This window comes from Harpia harpyja, chromosome 3 (genome assembly GCF_026419915.1).
Source record: "Harpia harpyja isolate bHarHar1 chromosome 3, bHarHar1 primary haplotype, whole genome shotgun sequence".
In the NCBI taxonomy this organism is placed as follows: Eukaryota; Metazoa; Chordata; class Aves; order Accipitriformes; family Accipitridae; genus Harpia; species Harpia harpyja.
The window spans coordinates 655600-669249 of record NC_068942.1 but is presented as its reverse complement, the minus strand read 5'-3'; the positions used below and the strand labels follow the sequence as shown (position 1 = coordinate 669249).

The window sequence follows — 13650 nt, the reverse complement described above, 5'->3', positions numbered from 1 at the left end:
AGTGTCAGGCAGACCTTTTATATATTGCTTTATCTTTAAGCTAAACAAATCCACTGTGTGCAGCCTGGCTTACTATGGAAATCTCTGCACCCCTTTATCAGTTGTCACCCTGTTACTTGATGTTCTCCCTTTCTGAAGTGGAATGACAGAAACCACATATGTGCCGTCGCTGCAGATTTACTGAATGTCATCGTGCTGGTTTGATACTATTTTTTTTCAATCTACTGTTTGCATGTCCAAGGGTTTCTTTTGTTTTCTTGATGTCAGAGCGGAGTTCTTCACCGGGCTGACTGCTGCAAAGTCCTTTTCACGAGCAGCTACAGCTGATTTACAATGTAGGGCATGTAGGAGTAGTTTGGGTTTTTTCCCATCAATGTGTGCATTGCATTAATTTCTTCAGACTTCATCTTCCCACTCCCTCACCCTTCTTGGGTGCCTTTGAAGATTCCCACAGTTCTCTCTGAGCTTGAGTCAAATATGCATATACATATATGTATACATATATGGGGGGGGGGGGCTTTTTTCTCAGACTGTTAAAGAATTTACAAAGCCCTGTAAATCCTCTCATGCAACTGTATGGCACCCTGCTGGTGAGCTTGTTCTCTTGAAAATTGACCATTTATTCTTCCTCCTTGTTTTTCACTTCTGAGCTATTTTCAAAGCTGTGACCTCTCTCAGATCTCTTAACTATTGATCACTGGCTTTCATTGCCATCCTTTCGTGAGGCCTGGACCAGGTTGAAGCCATCTGAACTACACATGAGATAGTGCTGTACGGAGTGCTCTTAGATGCTTATCCTCAAATTTCCTGCTCTGACATCAGACGCCTCCGGTTGATAGCTCACTCTCTCTCCAAATTTAATCTGGTTACTGCACAAAGCCAGTTTGTACACTGAAAAAAAAAGTTGGAAATTTTTATGCCACGTGTGAGCTGGGGGCAGGAGAGGAAGCCAAAATGTCGAAGGCTTGTTATTGCTCTGCCAGCAAACTAATGAGGCTGAGCAGATCCAGGGCTCAGAGCTGCACCACCCCACGTGCCCACTCCACAGAGCAGCTGCCCCGCTTGATGCACTGAAACCCAAGTAAGCAAGCACGCAATCAGATCTAATTTCCCTCCAGCAACCCACCCGGGAGCAAACAGCCAGCTCCTCCTGGGGTGTAAATCACCACCGCCTGCTGAAGCCAATGAAGCTGTCCATGGAGGGTCTGGGCCAGACTCTCTGTTTTGCAGGTGGGCCATGAAGTGATACCACCACTGCAGATCCAGACAGCCTCCGTCAGCAGAGGAGGGTGGACAGCATCTTTGGGAATCCTTAAGGAGGCCAGGAACAACACAAGCAAGTTTTATGTAAAGCAGTGGGGATGTCTGGCCACTCTATGTCCTGAAATAAGATAAATGGTAGCCCCTTTGGTGAACATGGTGAGGGCTGCTGCATCGCTGGCCTTGTGTTGTAGCCTTTCAGCTTTAGACCCACCTTGAGAGGAGCCAGATTCCTTCATTTTATGAAGTTTTAAAAAAAAAATATAAGCTAATTTCGTGTTCAGTGAGTCCCTTTGTGACGGATTACCCGATGACAAGCCAAGGGAGGAGTGTTTTGCTCTAGCGAGGTCTGGTGTCTCGTTCAGCACAAGGAGCTGCTCTCTTACTAGCTTTATACATAAAATTCTGGTTCACCGTGCTGGGAGAAAGGGAGTGTATCATGCATGCTGTTACTGAGCCGTTGTGAAACAATGTTAAATAATATAGAAGGGAAAGAGAACACAAAAACAGACTACGAGGTTTTTTTTATCCCAGAGCGGCATTGCAATGTCATAGAATCATAGAATGGTTTGGGTTGGAAGGGACCTTAAAGACCATCCAGTTCTACCCCCCACGCCATGGGCAGGGACACCTTCCACTAGACCAGGTTGCTCCAAGCCCCATCCAACCTGGCCTTGAACACTGCCAGGGATGGGGCAGCCACAACCTCTCTGGGCAACCTGTCCCAGTGCCTCACCACCCTCACAGTGAAGAACTTCTTCCTTACGTCTAATTTAAATCTACTCTCTTTCAGTTTAAAGCCATTACTCCTTGTCCTATCACTACATGCCCTTGTAAAAAGTCCCTCTCCAGCTTTGCTGTAGGCCCCCTTTAGGTACTGGAAGGCTGCTGTAAGGTCTCCCTGGAGTCTTCTCATCTCCAGACTGAACGACCCCAACTCTCTCAGCTTTTCCTCACAGGAGAGGTGTTCCAGCCCTCTGATCATCTTCGTGGCCCTCCTCTGGACTTGCTCCAACAGGTCCGTGTCCTTCCTATGTTGGGGACCCCAGAGCTGAACGCAGTACTGCAGGTGGGGTCTCATGAGAGCAGAGGGGGAGAATCACCTCCCCTGACCTGTTGGTTACGCTTCTTTTGATGCAGCCCAGGATACAGTTGGCTTTCCGGGCTGTGAGCACACATTGCCAGGTCGTGTTGATCTTTTCACCAGCCAACACCCCCAAGTCCTTCTCCTCAGGGCTGCTCTCAATCCACTCATCGCCCAGCCTGTATTTGTGCTTTGGGATTGCCCCGACCCATGTGCAGGACTTTGCACTTGGCCTTGAACTTCATGAGGTTCGCACAAGCCCACCTCTCAAGCCTGTCAAGGTCCCTCTGGATGGCATCCCTTCCCTCCAGCATGTTGATCACACCACACAGCTTGGTGTCATTGGCAAACTTGCTGAGGGTGCACTCAATCCCACGTCCATGTCCCTGAGAAAGACGTTACACAGCGCCGGTCCCAACACCGACCCCTGAGGTACGTCACTCGTCACTGGTCTCCACTTGGACATTGAGCTGTTGACTGCAACTTTTTAAGCATGACCATCCAGCCAATTCCTTATCCACTGAGTGGTCCATCTGTCAATCCATGTCTCTCCAATTTAGAGACGAGGATGTCATGCAGGACAGCGTCAAATGCTCTGCACAAGTCCAGGTAGATGACATCAGTAGCTTTTCCCTTATCCACCAATGCTGTAACCCCGTCGTAGAAGGTCACAAAATTTGTCAGGCATGATCTGCCCTTAATGAAGCCATGTTGGCTGTCAGCAATCACCTCTCTGTTTTCCATGTGCCTTTTAGCATAGTTTCCAGGAGGATCTGCTCCATGATCTTGCTGGGCACAGAGGTGAGACTGACTGGCCTGTAGTTCCCCAGGTCTTCCTTTTCTCCCTTTTTAAAAATGGGAGTTATGTTTCCCCTTTTCCAGTCAGTGGGAACTTCCCCGGACTGCCACGACTTCTCAAATATGATGGATAGTGGCTTAGCCACTTCATTTGCCAGTTCCCTCAGGACTCGCAGATGCATCTTATCAGGTCCCATGGACTTGTGTACCTTCAGATTCCTCAGACAGTCTCGAACCTGATGTTCTCCTATGGTGGGCAGTTCTTCATTCTCCCAGTCCTTCCCTTTGCCTTCTGTGTCTTGGGCGGTGTGGCTGGAGCACTTGTCAGTGAAGACTGAGGCAAAAAAAGTCGTTGAGTACCTCAGCTTTCTCCATGTCCCAGGTAACCAGGTCTCCCGTCTTGTTCCGGAGAGAACCCACATTTTCCCGAGTTTTCCTTTTATCACTGACATACCTATAGAAGCTTTTCTTGTTGCCCTTGACATCCCTGGCCAGATTTAATTCTATCAGGGCTTTAGCTTTCCTAACCTGATCCCTGGCTGCTCAGACAATTTTTCTGTATTCCTCCCAGGCTACCTGTCCTTGCTTCCACCCTCTGTAGGCTTCCTTTTTGTGCCTGAGTTTGTCCAGGAGCTCCTTGTTCATCCACGCAGGCTTACTGGCATTTTTACCTGATTTCTTCTTTGTTGGGATGCATCACTGCTCCTGAGCTTGGAGGAGGTGACCCTTGAATATTAACCAGCTTTCTTGGGCCCCTCTTCCCTCCAGGGCTGTATCCCATGGTACTTTACCAAGGAGATCCCTGAAGAGGCCAAAGCCTGCTCTCCTCAAGTCCAGGGTAGCGAGCTTGCTGTGCACCCTCCTTGCTGCCCTAAGGATCTTGAACTCCACCATTTCATGGTCACTGCAGCCAAGGCTGCCCTTGAGCTTCACATTCCCCACCAGCCCCTCCTTGTTGGTGAGAACAAGGTCCAGCATGGCACCTCTCCTCATTGCTCCTCTATCACTTGGAGAAGGAAGTTGTCATCAACGCAGTCCAGGAACCTCCTGGATTGCTTATGCCCTGCTGTGTTGTCCCTCCAACAGATATCGGGGTGGCTGAAGTCCCCCATGAGGACCAGGGCTTGTGAATGTGAGGCTGCTCCTATCTGTCTATAGAGGGCCTCATCTACTTGGTCTTTCTGGTCAAGTGACCTGTAGCAGACCCCCACTATAACGTCACCTGTCCCTGCCCTCCCTTTAATCCTGACCCATAAGCTCTTGGTCAGCTCCTCATCCATCCCCAGGCAGAGCTCCATGCACTCCAGCTGGTCATTGACATAGAGTGTGACACCCCCTCCTCATCTCCCCTGCCTGTCCTTCCTAAAGAGCCTGTCTCCTTCCATTCCAACACTCCAGTCATAGAAGCCATCCCACCACATCTCCGTGATGCCAATAAGATCACAGCCCTGCAGGCGTGCGCACGTCTCTAACTCCTCTTGTTTATTCCCCATGCTACATGTGTTTGCATAGAGGCATTTAAGTTGGGCCCTCAATGAAGCCGACTTCCTGGCTGGAGAGGCTGGAATTCCTTTGTGCTGCTCTTTGGGTGCTCTCCTGCTGACCTGTGATCCCTCTCCAGGCTCTGGGCATCTATTCCTGGCACTGGCATCACACTGGTAGGAGCGGGATGGATTGAGGTTCCCCTCCCCCAGCATCTTTAGTTTAAAACCCTCTTCACCAGTTTGGCAAGCCTATGACCAAAGATGCTCTTCCCCTTCTCTGACAGATGGACCCCATCAGCCCCCAGTAGACCAGGATTCTCAAAATGAGTCCCATGGTCTAAGTAGCCGAACCCCTGGCTGTGGCACCAGTCCTGTAACCATTTGTTGATTCACCAAATTTGACAGGCCCTTTAACCAGGAGGATTGATGAAAAAACTGTCTGCACTCTAGACTCCCTTACCACCGCTCCCAGGGCTCTCTAATCCTTCTGGATACTCCTCAGACTGCTCCCGGCTGTGTTACTGGTGCCCACGTGAAACAACAGCAGCGGATAGTAAGTCGGTGGACTGTACGAGGCTTGGTAGTCTCTCGGTGACATCCCTGGTACAAGTCCCCGGTAAGCAGCACCCCTCTCTAGAGAGTGCGTCAGGTGGGCAGATGGGTGCCTCCGTACCTCTCAGAAGAGTCGCCTACTACTATCACCCATCGCCTTTTCTTAGTTGTGCTGGTTGTTATACGGGGAGCAGATCGGGCTGCCTCACTCAGCTCCAGCGTGTGTGTTGGGGGTGGAATTCAGTGTTCTCACGTTTCAATAAAGTCACGTTTCCCTTCAAACTGGGGAACCAGTCCCAACAAAAAAGCACTAGGTACTCCACGAACCATTCACTTTGCGAGCAGAAATGCCAACAGCAACCTAAAGTGAGCCGTCCTAGTCAAGCTGCGTATTGAAATAATATAGGAGATGGCCAGTGCAGGCTGCAGACAAATGAAGTCTGGGGACAGCTCTGCATGTCATGTGCTCCTGCTCCAAGCACCCTCCAGCCCTGCCTGCCAGAGCTGTATTTGCTTTTGCCACTGGGTGCAGGCAGCTTTCCACTACTCCTACAGGTCCCTGTCTCAGCCAGAAAGCAAAAATCCTCCTGTGGCTCCCGCTCTGCATTTCTCTCATGGGTACCAATGCCATGCTGCTTTGTAGGACCATGGGGATTTTGCCTTTGAGAGGTGACTAAGGACTCCTGGATTAGGTCCAAAGTGTATATAAACCCTCTCTATCAGGGCAAAGCCCTGAGGCTGTGTTTTTCAGGGGATGGTGGAGGCAGTGCTGGTTTATAATACTGGGATGTGGTCTGGTTCTTCATGTTTTTCTTGCTGATTTGGGAGCTGAACTAATTTAAGAGTTTAAATGGCTTTGAAGCCCAGCTTTTCATGGGTTGCCATCAAAATATAGATACATGCATGGATATACATTATTCTAATGGCTGCGTTGAGTGCTTATGGTTGTGTTAGAGTCCTGAGCAGGGGGAATCAATTAAACTTGGCCAACATCACTGGGTGAATTTACTGAGGTCCATTCATTTTTTCATCAACCTGCCAACTTTTCCAGCTGGGAAAGTGATGAAAGGCCACGTCTCCTCCCACAATACTAGGAGAATAAGGAGAAATATGGTTGTTCCTGGAGGGGTGTCTCACAAGGCTGCTGTTCCAACGAGGTTTAGGCAAAAGCAAGTCCTGGCAGAGGATGTGAGAGCCCTGATATATCGTGTGAAAATCAGGGTGCAAAATCCAACTCGTGGTGAAGGGTCCTTCTCCTGCATGATGCTGTGCCTCCTGCATGTCCACACCTCCATGGGAGAGTTAACACCCCCACCTCTTCGCCCAAGTACTGTAAACAGCTCTGCAAAACTGTTCAGAAACTCTTCAGCTGTCCTCGGGAGTCCTGGCCTGACCACGTCAGGGAGCAAGACCACGTCCCTGACCCATACTTGACTTTTCTTTTACTGTTAGTGGGGCAGTGGGGTTGCTAATACCAACATTAACACTTGGAAGTCTCCTGTGGTTTAAGATGAGACCTGTGGTCTGAATTGTACTAAAATGAATGGCAGATTAAACGGGAGAACTTGGCCGAGATCCTGATGTGACTGTGTTTGTGTGTGTGCACATGCGAAAAACAAGTAAAAAAACCCATTTGGGTATGATTCACCCAAATATTGGGTGGAGGAATCATTTTCCACCAGGGAGATAATTGCTAATTACATAAGTGTGAAGCAATTTGATTTGCAAAGTTTTGTCCTTTGCAGCCTAAGAAACCTAATTTGCAGGAGCTGAGGTTATGGGTATTTAGGCAATGGAGGTATTGTCGTTTCTGTCAGAGCTCTGAGTTTAAGTTTTCAGGAAAGCTGCTGCCCTTTAAAATAACTTCGCTTTATTTATTAGCTCAAAACTTTCCCAGAGCGAATGACAAATAAAGCCTGTGGTATTTTTCCAGGGCTTATTTTGAGATAAAAGCTATCTGGTATAAAGGGTTCCTCTGGCAGCTGGACAAGAAGACCATAAATCAGCGTCAAGGAGCAGGGAGAGCTGCCTGACGGATGCGGGATGCGCTAGAGGGTTTCTCCGCTCAGGAGGAACCAGGGTGAGAGCTGCTCAGGCCAACATGGTGCAGAGGCGAAGGTAGCTCCCTCCCACCTTTGGTGCCATCAGGTGGGGGCCCGAGTGGTGTGGGGCGTGCCCTGGCTCCAGCCCCCCAGCCCCGGGGAATTTCTCTCTGCTGTGCCGCCATGACTTGGTGGAGAGAAGAAAACGGAGGGGGCAGCGCGGGGAAAAAAACCTCCCTCCTCTGCTCCCCCGTCCCCTCTGTGATGGCTACTGCATCAGCAGAGCATCAGCCTGGCCACGGGGCCACAGCACGGTGGCACGTCCCTGGTCCGTAGTGGTGGCAGGAGGGGGCTGGGGGCTGGTGAAGATGATGCCAGCATGCCATCACAAAACACGGTATGGCTGGACATGGTGGCAGCAGGAGTATCTTGGTTACTCCAGTCCATGGAGCTGCTAATTAAGAATAATGAGCTCAAGAGAACACGACGGCTTTCTGTGTGCCTCTATAGAGAAAACATCCTCACCTCTATAAAGAAATCATCCTCCCCTTATGAGTCCTTTAGTCCTCACAGCCGGCATGTAGCCCAAGCCCCTTTAATTTCTCCAGACAGCACTGAGAGGTCCTGGGGTGGCTCCCGGCAGGTTTTGTTCAGGAAGGGAGAGATGGAGAGGGCTTGGGTTGCAAGAGCCGAGGGAAGTTGAATGAATCATTAGAAGCAAGGTAAAGAACCTAAAAGCCTCCACCAAATGCCCTCATTAATGTTGATTTGATTGTTTATGCCACTTGACAGGGATGAAACCAGAGGCAGATGCAACAACTAAATACTCGGTCACTGCAGCACCCTGCCTGCAGTGCCTGGCCTTTGCTGGAGACCTCCCTTGCACGTCCAGATGCAAGGTTATGTGTTTGGGAGAGCAATTCGGCTTTCCCCTCGGGAGCTGGCTGCTGGAGGCCAGGCAGGGCGTGCGGCCACCCCAACATCTGCGGCCAGACACCGTGCGTGGTTTCTCACAGAAAAGGAGAGCTGGGGTAGCACAGCTCAGGGGCAGCCGCGTTCGGCAGAGGAAGCGGCAACCTCACCCGCTGCCATCCCACCGAGCTGGGGTCCTCCTGCTGACAGCCAGCAGCTGGGGGAATTGCGGGTGTCCCAAAAAGGCTCCAAGCAGGCACCCGGAGGCACTTGCCTGCTGCCCATCCCGTGCCCTGCAGGCTTTTTGCTGGCAGCTAAAGAGAGGACGTTGAAGCGGGAGCTTTTAAAACACTAGGGAGAACATTAGGAGAAGAGGACCGAAAACCAAGCTCCTCATCCTTGCTGCTTACCCCAGGGTCGTGCTCCGGAGCCAGCAGTCGCGGGCAGCGGGGAGCAGCGTTTGGGCAGCCTGGTGGGAAGGGGCTGAGGGGGGACGTCTCCCACCCCGGGGACTCAAGCACGCCATCCCCGTGGGGTCCCCACCAGCTCCCAGCAGGTAGCAGCAGCTCCCTGTATCGCAGAGAGCTGGTAAAGATTGCGAGGCATGCAAATACCATGGCAGAGGTGATGAATGTGGACAATTTCAGGCAGATTACGTTTGCTAGATAAGCTGTCAGTACCTAGAAAACACACTGCAGGACAGCCACTGTGCAGCAGCAGAAGACCTTTCCTTCTCCCACCGCTCCCGAGGAGGCAGCTGCGGGTCTTCCAGCCCCACTTAATACAAGCAGCTGATTGAGGTGCAGTTGAGCACTCAGAGCAGTAGTTTTCAGGGCATACTGATCCAAGCCTGGAGCCACTCCAGCGTGGAGCAACGCTCTGCCTTGCTTCAGTGCTTTGTGGTTGAAATCAGAGAATTGAAAGCCAGGCCACCAGCTCGGCCATGGGCAGCTCACCAGAGGGATGTGTCTGAGGGTGCATTAGGAGGGAGCTCTGAGGGTGTTGAGGTCTGTCCTGACCCCTGCAGAAGACAAGCGTTGGCTGCCTCACGTCTCCTCTCTGTATAAGAGCATTGCTCCACCTCACAGCAGCATGCGATAAAAACAACGGACAGTTTTTAGTGACAGGCCTGGGTAAGCCCCAAGGAGCGATGCGCTGGGCTCTTTCCAGCGGCATACAGGCTTTGCTTGGTGTTCCTGCTGCTCTGAAACCTTGCCGGTGCCCGGCACAGCCAGATCGAACGCCTTGACAGAGGTCAGGTGCCGATGCAAGCCTGTGGGGCTGGGTGCTCCCACCCACCCGCTGGCAGCTGGGCAGGGGATCCCTGCCTCCTCTCTCTGCGTTATCCCAGCCCTAGGGTCTGGTTTTCTGCAGAGACCCTGCGGCACAGTCACCACGCTGGCCAAGCAACCGCTGTGACGTGCGGCAGGCATCCTCCGCAAAGCCCGGTTTGCAGAGGGCTTGCGAGCATCGCTGCCGCCGGCACAGGTACCATTGGCGAGGCCAGAGGGGATCGGGTGCTGAAAGCTGGGGAGGTCTCAGAGGAGCTGAGGGGCCCTTTTTTGGCATAGGTCTTCAGCATGTCCTGCGTCTTGCTGTTAGTGGCAGGCTGAACACTGGCAAACCGTATCACCATCCAAGCCAAACCCACCCCTGGTAGCATTGTGAGTGAGTTACAGTATAATTTCTGTTAGGTCTTTCCACTTCTTAGCTGCCTTGGATGGATGGGCTGGCTGCTGAATTAGCCATTTTCTTGCAGTGTCTTGGGATAACTGCAGTTAGCTGCACGTGGATTTTACCCCCTGCAAGCACATGCCTGTTTCTTTGGCTTCAAGGACTGAACTGCTGGTGTTTTTGACAGCATTGTTCTCTTCTATGTGCTTGCTCCCGTCTTTGGAGCAGGCCACGATTCCCAAGGATAAAAGGCCAGAGCTAAACCAGGCTGAGCTCAGAGCTGCTGTGTTTGTGAAGTGCAGCCGATCTGGATTTAGATCAGCTCAGCTCACAGCACGAAAATAGACAAAATTCTTCAAGGCATCCTCTAAATGTTAGCAGCTCTTTAAAAGGCAGCTCTTTCAGTCTGTCTTCCTGACTTTGTCCCTAAAACACTGCTTGTCGCACAGAACGGGCCCCATTTTCTCTCAGACCTGCAGCTGAGGTCTGCAGCTTTGCTGGCATTTGGAGCCGTCGCTGTGGTAGGGTCTCGTGTGGTTTTGTCACCCTCCTGCGTGAGCGTAATGGTCTCACTGGGAATGCAGGGCCTGGGGACACTTCTGCTGTTGTTTGAGAAGAGGAGCCCTCTGTTCAGGGAGATCCTTTGCTCCAGCAAGGCAAGGGGGTCGCTTTCTTGTCTTCAGATGCATCGGACTCCAGTCTCATCGCTTCCCCCAGCAAATATCTTCCTGGGAGCTGGCTGCGCACACCGCTGAGCACGCGCAGCTGCAGCCCGCCATGGCAAGGAGCTGCAGGAGACAGAAACTTTCCCGGGGAGCCGGCTTTCACAGCTTGTTGCAAGAGTATCGACTCAGACAGCCCTGGTGCTGCAAGAAGCCTCCGGGGTCAGAGTACCCCTGAATGAGACGGCTGGTTTAGTGACAATGGAAGGCTCTTGCATTGGCCATGGGAGCTGCTAGGTTGTACCCAGGTCACACTTCCAGTTTTTCCTGTGCAAGCGTGTAGGGTGAACCTTGGTTCTATATGAAGAAAAATGTAGCTTTTCCCGTAGCCCCCAGGCTGGAGGACACCAGACCTTTGGGACAGCATCAGCCAGCACAGCACAGAGCCCTGCAAACAAACGCTTGCTGCAGCGCCGCGCATTAGAAATGACGCCCTGCGCATCCTGGGCAACATCCTGTGCTGAGCACCGTTGCTTTCGACTTGTGAGGGACCATGGGTGACCTCTAAGGGGTCTGTGAAAATCACTCCACAAGGCCAGGAAGTTTGAATCCGTTACCCTCATGGTCAAAAAGTTGTTTGAAGTTTGAAGCTTCTTCCTTGGAGGAAAAGAGAAAATGTGCTATCAGCTGCTAATATTGCACGAGAGGCCATCAGCGGGTCCAAGTGCCTTAAAGCTTTGTCATCCTGCACTGGAGGGCTCAACATATTTTGTTGACCAGCCCCTGATGCAAATACAGATATAAGATCCCTTATGTTAATGCCGTGCCAGCCCTGATCAGTAAATCCCTGGATATCGATGGTGAGAGGTGATCGCCATGAATTAACAGCAGCTGCTGTTTAAAGGTCCTTCTCTGCCTGGACTCGGCTGGCCCCTGGCGCACTCGCAGTTGCAGTGATGAGAGGCTCCAGGCTCAGCGCCGTGGTTTGTGCCTTGTTTCCCTCATCGCTGAGGCATCACCTGCTCCATTTTTCTTTCTCTCCTTTTTTTCTTTCTTTTTTTTCGTTCTTGCTCTGTGCATTTTTAATCACATCTCAGGGCAGCTGCAGCATCCTGGCTTATTGCAGTTACATGCCTGTGTATCGTCCACACTTGCTCTCCTCACAGCTGAAGATTTTCACAATAAAAAATCCCTCCCTTGCAAGCACCACACAGATGAAATATGCATTCCTTGGTTAAAATATTAAAACAAATCTCTTCCACACAGGCACAGCCCATGAAGATGCCTTTAAAACACACAGGGAGGCACGGATGCAATATTTACAATCTTGAGCAAGGCAATTTATAATCTGCCTGAGCTCCCTGACGCTACTTGAGCAGTTTTTTCTGGAGTGTATCAGAACAAATTAATCAACATTTTCCTTCCTAACTATATGCAAATGGACTTCTGAAATTTCTGGCTGTAGGTTGTAGCACTAATTGCTCACTGGGCTCATCCAAGCGGCTTGGATTTGATAAGCAAGAGAAAGCACCAGACACTTCAGTGAATTCCTAATGCAAACTGACCAGCCCATTTCCCCTTCTGCAATTATTAAAGGTCAGTACAAAGAAAACCACGGAGGCAGAGGGATCTGGTCGCCTTTTGCTTTGGTGCTGGGTTCTTGTTTCTCTTCCTTGGACTGTGGGGGGGGGAAGGAACAGGAGTGAACTGCCCCATCTTCCGCTTGTACCCCTGTGTGTCCTCCCTGGGCACAGTGCTGGCCAGAGACCTGTCACTGCTGGGAGCCCTGTCCACAGGGGCTGGTGAGGGGTCTCTTACACCACTGCTTTCTGCTCTCTGCTCATTTGTACCGCCACAAATTTTCTCGTTAAAAGAGGTATCCATGCAGTGTCTTAAAGACACCGCTCCACTTGCTCATGAACTCAACTACCACATGCTGAACCATTTCTCATGGCAAAACACAGCTCCATGCACCTGCCAAAAGAATGACTTTTGTTGTTGTTATTAAAAAGAAAAGAAAAAAAAAACACAGGATAATAAAAACTGTCCAAAAAAAAAGTCAAATTTTACTGCCAGGCTGTACCAGAGCTTTAGAGATCCCCTCTTGCCACAGCACTAGCTTGCTCCTTGCCTTAACGCTGACCCCTTGGGTATTTCACCTCTGCGTCCCCTGTAACCACTAGTGCTGAAACTGCAGCGGCGCAGCAGGGACTGGACCAAGGTTGTGGCTTTTCCCGGTGGGGTGGTTTGGAAAGGCTTTCTCCTAGCCCCTGCCACCGCTCGGGTGAGCATGGCTTCCCAGGGATTTCCTGCGTGTTTCCTGCTGAAGCCGAGCAACACTTTTACTGTCTCAATGAGTTTCCATGCAGGTCTGTGTGACAGCTGCAGTTGGGAGAAATACAGGAGAAGAGGGGTGAGAGAGGAGCAGAAATCTCCCTGGGGAAGCCAGAAGCATTTCTGTGCATTCCTTGTGCTGCCTCATGTCACAGGGTACCGGTGACCCATGCTTGTACATGGGCTTTGTATGTTGGTGGCCCGCAGTCTCAAAATACCTTTGCCAACACCAGCTAAGCATTACTGTGGGTGTGCTGAAGTGGTTTAGCATTGGGAAATGACTGTTTTCTGCAACCATGTTACAGGAAAACCAAAACTGGTTTGCATGTTTCAGGATCCATGTTTTAGGAATCTGGTTGCTAAACTTTAAGATGTGTCGTGTATCCTACTGGCTCGCTCTGACCGGGTGGAGCTGGTGAGCTCTAACATCTCATCTGGAGACCCAGAAATGCACAAAGCTGCGGGGAGGCAACTCTCTTACAAACCAAGTCTGAAGCCAGAGCAGACCTGGATCATGACTGTCACGTCAGACCGGCACTTCTGCAGGCAGAGAGGGACTGAGATTGCCCTGGAGCAGGTCACACCACCAGCGCACCCCTCTGGGAGCAGAGGTTGCAGAAGTCCTGGTGTAACTGTAAAGCTTTCGGCACAAAGCAAGCTGCTTTACAGAGGTTCAGAGCCCGCTGATCACTGCTGGAGAAAAATCATCTCCTGCGCACACAGCGTCCTCCAGCAGGAACTGCTGAGCCCTTTGCACCAAACACGTGGAGTTGATTTTCTGTTTGCCACCATAAATTAAGACAGGTGCCCGTGTGGGGCTCGGGAGCAAGGTTGTCCTGAGCAGCTCA

At 51.1% G+C, this 13650-nt stretch overlaps 1 protein-coding gene across 7 annotated transcripts in view; it reads left to right on the top strand.

The window, feature by feature from the left end:
• SLC8A1 (solute carrier family 8 member A1) overlaps positions 1-13650 on the top strand; it is a 124108-nt gene that overhangs the window by 53483 nt on the left and 56975 nt on the right. The gene's annotated exons all lie outside the window — the stretch shown is intronic.